We start from the raw sequence: 10,080 nt of genomic DNA on the forward strand, positions 1-10,080 counted from the left end.
AGAACCACCTCTTAGTTTCATTGATCTTTTTTATTATCTTTATAGTCTCTATTTCATTTGTTTCTACTCTGATCTTTGCTATTTCTTTTCTTATGCTAACTTTGGGCTTTGTTAGTTCTTCTTTTTCTAGTCCTTGAGGTATAATTTAAACTATTTATTTGAGGTTTTTCTTGATTTTGAGGTAGGCATTTGTCACTGTGAACTTCCTTCTTCTAACTGCTTTTGCTTCCCCTAAGTTTTGCTATATTATATTTACATTTTCATTTCTCTCAAGATAATTTTTCTGGGGGAAGATTAGCCCTGAGCTAACATCTGCTACCAATCCTCCTCTTTTTTGCTGAGGAAGACTGGCCCTGAGCTAACACCCGTGCCCATCCTCTTCTACTTTATATGTGGGACGCTGCCACAGCCTGGCGTGCCAAGCGGTGTGAAGGTCTGCACTGGGTATCTGAACTGGCGCACCCCGGGCTGCCAAAGCGGGATGTGTGACCGTAACCACTGCACCACCAGGCTGGCTCTCAAGATATTTTTTTATTTCTCTTTTGGCCTATTGGTTGTTCAGTAGCACATTGTTTAATGTTCACATATTTATAAGTTTTTCAGTTTTCTTCTTGTAATTGATTCCTAGTTTCATATCATTGTGGTCAGAAAAGATATTTGATAAAGTTTTGATTTTCTTAAAGTTATTAAGACTTTATTTTGTGGACTAACATATGATCTGTCCTGGAGAATGCTCCATATGTTCTTGAGAAGAATGTGGATTCTGATGCTTTTAGATGGAATGTTCTATATATCTATTAAGTACATCTGGTCTAATGTATCATTTAAGGCTGATATCTCCTCACTGATTTTTCTGTCTGGATGCTATCCATTGATGAAAATGGGGTATTAAAGTCCTCTATTATTATTGTACTGCTGGCTATTATTTAAGGCTATTTTACAGGTTACGATTTGCTTTATATATTTAGGTGGTCCTATATTGGGTGCATAACTATTTATAAATCTTATGTCCTCTTGTTGATTTTTTACATCAATATTTAATTTTTAACTTTAATGTGCAAATAAATAAAAGGAAAACTATATTCATTGGGAATACATTTTAGTCTAAAAGTTTCTTTAATTCTCAAGAATTGTGATTTCACCTTTAGGGATTTCATCTCCATCCAGTGACAACTCATGGTCATGAATAGATATGTCTGGATTTAGAAAAATGGTTGGTTAGGGAGGCAAGTGGTTCTAAACAACATGGACACAGTCACCTATTCTTCCTTATTTGGGTACAGGCTATTTTCTAGGTTTTCGTCTTTGATTTAATGACTTCTATTTTTCACAATCTTATAGAAGAAAAATAATAAAATGTTGGTGCCTGAAGTGTTGTGGAAGTTTAAGTAAGAGATAGCAATGTATCATCAGGGAATGACATCACCAAAATGGCAATGTAGGAGACAGTATCATCCATCTCCCAAAAAGATGAACAATTAGACAGCTATCCACAAACAAAATCAGCTCTGGGGACACTCTGGATTCTAATTAGGAAACTTGAGCAACACAGTGGAACAAAAAACCTGAGAATAACTGCACAGAAGAGAAAAGAGACAACTTTATTTTGTCTGCATTATCCCATTGCCCTAGCTAACATTGCTCAGTTCCCAGAGGGAGCTTCCCAGCTAGAAAGAGTTCCCCTCACCAGGAAAGGATTATCAGAGTGTGTGGCCAGCTTCCGCAGCATTTTGGGGCACTGCACAGAGGTCTGCTTTCGTTTTCACCTCACCCAGACTGGCAAAGCTCAGATGTACAGAGACAGCTAGGAACAAGGAAGAAAGCAGGAGTTACTAATAGCAGCCATGCTGCGGGAGCAACTGAGGTCCCTGGTGACTTGTGCTACAAACAAACGCAGCAGATTTTGCCACTAAAGAGACTAAGGAGCAGCACAGCAGCCTTGGACCCCCTGCAGGTTTCACCAGCTTTCTCCCACAGGCATTTGCATTCACTGACACAGCCACCTCAGGTCTCTGCAGCTGTTTGAATGCAAAGAACCAGCCTAGACCCTGTGGCTAATTCTCACTGGCATCCATGCATTCAGAGCTAATCCCTCCAGCTGTGCATGTGCACAACACTGGCCTGGTACTGTCACCAACCTCCATTGCAGTGCATACCCCCTTGGGGGAGACTGTGCAGCCACAACAGCGCACACCAACAGCCAGGTCCCCACAACAGCCAGTAAGCCCATTGTTAGCCCCAGCCTTTGCTGCCTTCCCTTTCCCTAATAATAAGTGTGTGCCTGTAAGTGGCCCCTGCCACTACATAGGTCGCAGTAGCTGATTTTCTGCACACTACTAGGTTCAGCCACAAACACTGCCTGCCCTGGTCTCTAACCGCTGGACCTGGAGGCATGGCTGAGGACCCAAAAACCCTTGAAGCCACTACAGACACTGTAGTGCTCACCAAGGACAACAGAGCTGTCAAGGCTGTGGTCCCCAGTGGTGTAAGCCAAAGAGGTATCACTCCCTCCTGGACCCAGTGCTACCACACACACTCACATCTGGTACCCTGGGGCCCACCATGTCCCCACCCGCAAGTGAAAGTCTTCCCTTACTGAAGATAGTACACAAAATCTGAAAGAGGTGCACAGAAATATATGCAAGACTGCATGGATTATGAAGAATCAGGGAAACATGATTCCACCAAAGGAATACAGTAAACCTCCAGTAAGTGGCCCTAAAGAAATGAAGATCTAAGAATTTCGTGATAAAAATTGAAAATGATTGTTCTAAAGATGCTCAGAGTGCTATAAGAGAACACAGATAAACAATTTAACAATGTCAGGAAAACAATACAAGAAATAAAGTTCAAGAAAGAGATAAAAATTATAATAAGAACAAAATGGAAAATTTGGAGATAAGTATGTCATGACTGAACTAAAGAATTCAGTAGAGGGCTTCAAAGGCAGACTTGACCATGCAAAAGAAAGAATCAGCGATCTGGAAGACACATCAATCGAAATTGTCTAATAGAGTAAAAAAAAAAAAAGAATGAAAAAGGATGAAGAAAGCCTATGAGACTTATGGGACACCATTAAGAGAAGCAATGTATGCATCACTGGAGTCTCAGAAAGAGAAAGGGGTAGAGAGTTTTTTAAAAGAAATAATAGCTGATAAAAGCTTCTCAAATATGGGGAGAAATTTGGACATCCAAATTCAAGAAGCTATAAAGGTAACCACAAAATATCAATACAAAATGATTTGCAATGAGACACATTATAATAAAACTGTCTGAAATCAAAGACAAAGAGAGAATTTTAAAAGTAAAAAATGAAAACAAAATCTCTCATACAAGGGAACTCCCCTAAGCCTATCAGTGACTTTCTCAGAAGAAATCTTGTATATCAGGAGAGAATAGGGTGATGTATTCAAAGTTCTAAAAGATAAAAACTGCCAACCCAGAATACTTTACCCAGCAAAGTAGTCCTACAGAAATGAAGGCAAGGTAAAGACTTTCCCTAATAAAGAAAAGCTGAGGGAATTCATCAACACTAAACCTGTCTTAAAGAAATACTGAAAGCTGTTCTTCAAGCTGAAATAGAAAGGACATTCAAGAGCAGCATGAAAATGTGAAATTATACAACACACTAGTAAAGGTAAGCATATTGGCAAATTCAAAATACTCTAATACTGTAATATAAAGAGTGTTTACTTAACTATTATATCATTAAATAACAAAAGTATTAAAAATAGCTATAGCTACAATAATTCATTAAAGGATAGACAATATAAAAAAGGTTTATGGTGACATCTAAAACACAAAAGGGAGAAGTGAAAGGGTAGAGCTTGTGTATTTGATTGATGTTAAATTGTTATCAGCATAAAATAGATTGTTCCATCATAAGATATTTCAAGTAAGTCTCATGATAACCACAAAGCAAAAACCTACAGTAAATATACAAAATATTAAGAGAAGGGAATCAAAGCATGCCATTATAGACAACCATCAATTCACAAGGGAGGGAGAAAGAGAGGAATAAAGGAAAAAAAGGAACCACAAAACAGACAGAAAAAAACAGAGATGGCACTCATAAGCTCTCACCTATCAAGAATTACACTAAATGAAAATGGATTGACTTCTCCAATCAAAATTTATAAAGTGGCTGGATGGGAAAAAAAAAAAAAACAACCAATAATGAGGAAGGAAATTGAATCAGCAATCAAAAATCTCTCAAAACGGAAAACTCCAGGACGAGATGGATTCACTAGTGAATCCTGCCAAACATTTAAAGAATTAATTCCAATCCTCTCAAATTCTTCCAAAAAATTAAAGAAGAGGGAACACTTACAAACTCATTTGGTGATGCCAGCATTACCCTGATACCAAAGACAGATAACACTACAAAAAAAGAAAACTATGGACCACCATCCCTGTCGAATATACATGAAAAATTGTCAACAAAATATTAGCAAACTGAATTCAACAACACATTAAAAGGACCAAGCGGCATTTATCCCTGAGAGGTAAAATGGTTCAACATACATAAATCAACAAATGTGATACACTGCATTAATGGAATAAAAGATAAAACTCATGTGATCATCTTAATAGATGTAGTAAAAGCATTTGATAGAACACAATGTCCTTTCATGATAAAAACTCTCAACAAAATGTGTATAGAAGAAATACCTCAACAAAATAAAAGCCATATATGAAAAACCCACAGCTAACATTACACTCAATGTGAAAAATTGAAAGCTTTGCCTCTTAGATCAGGAACAAGACAAGGGTGCCACTCTCACCACTCTTACTCAACATAGTACTTGAAGTCCTAGCTAGAGCAATTAGGCAAGACAAAGAAATAAAGTCATCCAAATCAGAAAGGAAAAGTAAAATTGTTATTTTCAGAAGATATGATCTTTTATATAGGAAACTCTAGACCTAATCAAAAAACTGTTGGAACCAATCCACAAATTTAGTAAAGGTGCAGGAATAAAATCAACAAACAGGAATCACTTCTGTTTCTACACATCGACAATGAAACATCTGAAAAAGAAAACTATCCTATTCACAATAAAATCAGAAATAATAAAATACTGAGGAACAAATTTAATGAAGGAAGTGAAAGATGTATACAATGAAAACTACAACACTTTGAAGAAAGAAATTGAAGAAGACCCAAAGAAAAATATATCTCATGCTCATGGATTGGAAGAAATAATATTGTTAAAATGTCCATAGTACCAAAAGCCATCTATAGATTCAAAGCAATCCCTATCAAAATTCCAATGGCATTTTTCACACAAACAGAAAAAACAATTCTCAAATTTTTATGGAGCCACAAAAGGCCTTGAATAGTAAAAGGAATCATGAAAAAGAAGAATAAAGCTGGAGGCATCACACTTTCTGTATATTACAAAGCTATAGTAATTAAAACTGTATGGTACTGGCATGAATATAGACACATAGATTAATGGAAGAGAATAGAGAGCCCAGAAACAAACCCCCAAATTTACAGTCAACTAATATTTGACAGGGAGACACCAATATTCAATGGTTAAACGATAGTTTCTTCAACAAATGATGTTGGGAAAACTGGATAGCTATATGCACACAAATGAAATTTGATCCCCCACTTAAAAACTTTAACTGAAAATGGATTAAAGACTTAAATATAAGATCTGATTCTATAAAACTCAGAAGAAAACATAGGAAAGAAGAAGCTCCTTGACATTGGTTTTAGCAATGATTTTTTAGATATGATACCAAAAGCACAAGCTATGAAGGGAAAAATCATTAAGTGGGACTACTTTGAAATAATAAGCTTCTGCACAGCAAAGAAACAATAAAAAATGGAAAGACAACCTAAAAAATAGAAGAAAGTATTTGCCAACTATATATTGAATAAGAGGTTAATTTCCAAAATACATAAATAACTCGTATAACTCAATAGAAAAACTAAGAAGCAACCCAATCCAAAAAGGAGCAGATGAACTAAATAGACATTTTTTCCAAAGAAGACATCCAAACGGCCAACTGGTACGTGAAAAGATGCTCAACATCACCAATAATCAAGGAAATGCAGATCAAAACCACAGTGAAATATCACCTCCCACCTGTTAGAATAACTATTATCAAGAAGACAAGAGATAAGTGTTTGAGAGGACATACAGAAAAGGGAACACTTGTGCACTGCTGGTATCAATGCAAATTGGTTCAGTCAGTATAAAAAATGGTACGGTGTTTACTCCAAAAGTTAAAAATAGAACTACCATATGATCCGGCAGTTCCAGTCCTTGGTATAGATCCAAAGGAAATGAAAACACAATATCGAAGAGATACATGCACGGCTATGCTTACTACAGTATTATCTACAATAGCCAAGAGATGGACACAACCTCAGTGTCAATCAATGGGTGACTGGATAAAGAAGTTGCAGTATATAAAATCCAATGGAATATTACTCAGCCATGAGAAAGAAGCCATTTGCAACAACATCAATGGACCTTGAGAGCATTATCCTAAGTGAGATGTCAGACAGAGGAAGATAAATACTGTATGTTATCATTTATATGTGGAATCTAAAAAAGGCTGAACTCATAAAAACAGAAAGTAGGAAGGTGGTTACCAGGACTGAGGGATGGGGGAATTGGAGAAATGTTGTTTTAAGTGTACAAACTTGCAACTAAAAGATGAATAAATTCTGGAAATCTAATGTACAACATAGTTACTATAGACAACAATACGGTATTAGGAACTTCAAAGTTGTTAAGCAACTAGATCTTAATTTTTCTCACCACAAAAAGGAAATGATAATTACGTGATGTGAGAGAGATGATAGCTAAAGCTAAGTTGGTAATCATACTGCAATATATAAATGTGTCAAATCAACACATCATACACCTTAAATTTATACAATGTTATATGTCAATTATATCTCAATAAAAATAAAATAAACTGAAAATAGAATGCTTGGATAATAAAGTTTGTATATATATTTTGACTATAAGAGTTTTCAGGGGCCAGCCCAGTGGCATAGCGATTAAGTTTGTGAACTCTGCTTCGGCACCCTGGGGTTCGTTGGTTTGGATCCCAGGCGTGGACCTAGCACCGCTTATCAAGCCATGCTGTGGCAGGCATCCAACATATAAAGTAAAGGAGGATGGGCACAGATGTTAGTTCAGAGCCAATCTTCCTCAGCAAAAAGAGGAAGATTGACAGTGGATGTTAGCTCAGGGCCAATCTTCCTCAAAGAAAAAAAAGAATTTTCAAAGAAAGATTTTATACATACTAATCTAATTGATAAACTATAGAAATTTTATTTGTGTTAAAATTATCTTTTAGTAGTTATTCTATGAATTCTATGTTGGATGTTAAATCAGAGAAGATAAAAATTATACATGCTTTGAAAGCAATCTAACACACAATAATTTTTGATAGACTAAGAAGCGGCTGATCCTTTCCAAGGAAAAAAGGAAAATGTATGTTTTAGAATTCTTTAAACTGCTCAAATTTTCTATTATTGTAACCTAGGACCTACAATTTCAGGACTAAAAAGTTAATATGCTGAAGAACGAAAATGTCTTCAGAACACTTAAGTAGGTCATGTTATCCGCTATAGAATATATTTTACGGTTGACATTTTAACAACATCATAATATCTATCTATGTCAAGGGATTTAACTGTAGTACCTAGGCTCCAAGAGAGGAATAAAATTAATTTCCAGTGGTATTGCACTCGATCTTAACTTGGATGGGAGAGAAAAGGAACCAGTTCAAGGAAATTTAGAAATTGGGACTATTAGAGACTTCTTTAGCTATTTGTGTCATAGTTCTTTTAAGCACTTTATCATTTCTTGACTCTGAGGTTATCAATACATTATAAATCAAGGAAAAGAAAAGAATTGAAAGATTAATATGTTTATTTTCTAAAATAGAGAATGAAAGAAACATTAAAAACCCTTCTAGGAAATCAATTATAAACAAGAATTATTACATCATAAATGTACCCTAATTATTGTCTTTTATATTTGTGATTTGTGTGAGAGTTTCATTTCCTAATCTATAAATTTATACATGCAATCATATTAGTTTTCTTTGTTTCATTTAGGTGAAAATATATTCACGAATAATAGCATTACTTTTAAAGAAGTATTTAATTAATGGAGGTACTATTTTAACTATTTGACATTTATTTTAATCATCCCTCTACGTGTTTCAATTCTCTAAATTACATAGTTCCATTCTTTCATTAGGCAAACATATATTAAGAACCAATAACATGTCATGCATTATATTAGACAATAGACAACTACAAATATGATCATCTGTGTCATCAAAGGTTTTTCTAACTAATGGAGAGAAATCTTTCAGAGTGGTTGTATTTACCTTAGTATATTAACTGACTCTTTAGGCACTCTCAAATGTTGTTGCCTTGGACGTAACAATGTGATAAATATTCAGAGGATCTGTAAAAAGTGACAGTTTTCTTAACTGCTATATCATAAATTAGGTGTTGTATAATTACACACAACTTGGTTATTCAGAAAATCTATATAGTACAGACAGGAAAGCATTGGACCTGGAATGTGACTCCCCAAACTGAGTAACATGAATTAAGTTTGGCCACTTGTAGTTGGATGCTGCCCAAAGCAGCTGTGCTGTTGGCATCTGACTTGGATGTGACGGTAGGTAAAGATGGAGGGCAACTGAAGAGGTTGTCAGCACATTGCTGGTGAGCTAGGGAGCCTTGCGCCTGATTTTCTAAAGCAGTACTGAAACATTTTTTCATTTGTTATATTATTTTTATTGGAGAATTTCAAATATTTTCTTATCCAGAAGTTTGGTAAATTTGCTGTTGATAGATGGGTTTAGATGTTGAGCTATTTTGTACAATCATTTTTTCTTCAAGTATGTATAAATATACTTCTGTTTCATAAGCTTGGAGGCTCTATCTTTGGATAGTTTTATAATCATATGTGGTTTTGAGATTGAAATGTTAAGTTACAGGTTTAATTGTATCTTTCTGAATGAAGAAGTAAAATAATGAATTATGATATCAAAGAGAATTATGAGTAATTTATTGATATTTAAAATGGCTCTTAAGATTCCTAATGGTTCATACAGTGTATTTACAAACCATAAATATATGTTGAATAAAGCTATATCACCTTAAATTCCACTTTATGAAAAATCAGTACTTAAATGTCTAACTGTTATATTTTATTTTAGAGGAATAAACGTGTACATTCATATGTGCAAAACAGAAAAGAAAACAGAATTATAAAGAGAAAAATCTATCTGTACATTTAGTGTGAATAAAATAGACACATTATAAATTAAAATTAAAACAGGAAACCAAGATAGTTCACCTCTTAGAAGTTATCTTAGATCTTTGACTTAATGGATGAGAATCACACTGAATTCTCATCGTTTAAGTAAAAGGTTATAGGTTGATTATGATTTGTTTAGAAAATTGTTAATTGCACAAGGTCATGGATCTAATTGTATGAAACAATTAGCTTTGCATAAAAAAAATCAACATCAATAACAACAAAGCTGTTCTACCAACACAAATTGCACCATTAAGTGTGGTCAGCCACCCCAGGAAGCAAGCCAGCGGTCCCAATGGGACGGGTGCAACATATTTTCTCTCCTGGAAGAACAATTAAATACACATTTCCAGCTGTTGGCAGTTCAGCAGTGGCATCTTAATTTAGGAAGACATCTTTGAAAGAGAAGGAGCTAAGGAGGAATAATCTGTGATGAAACAGCAGGCACAGAAGCCTAATGGAACATAACTAAAAGGTACAGCGTTATAACTGTCCACTACTTCAAGAACTCAAGCCACATGAGCGTTTTGGACTTCCAGTTAATCTCAGAGCTTTGGGGACTCTTAGGAGCCTTTTGGAATTCAGAAAACATTGGATCAGTGCAGTCCTGCTGCTATAGCAAGCAAACCAAGTAAGAATGCCGAGAAATGTCACTGTATTTATTTGCAATAGTACGTATACCAAGAGCCTTAGCAACAGGGCATTTCAACAGTTGTCTAACTCCCTCTTACCTTTTATTTGGCCATGCAGATCTATTCTCTGCCCT

The sequence above is a fragment of the Equus caballus genome, chromosome 20 (assembly GCF_041296265.1).
Source record: "Equus caballus isolate H_3958 breed thoroughbred chromosome 20, TB-T2T, whole genome shotgun sequence".
Taxonomy (NCBI): Eukaryota; Metazoa; Chordata; class Mammalia; order Perissodactyla; family Equidae; genus Equus; species Equus caballus.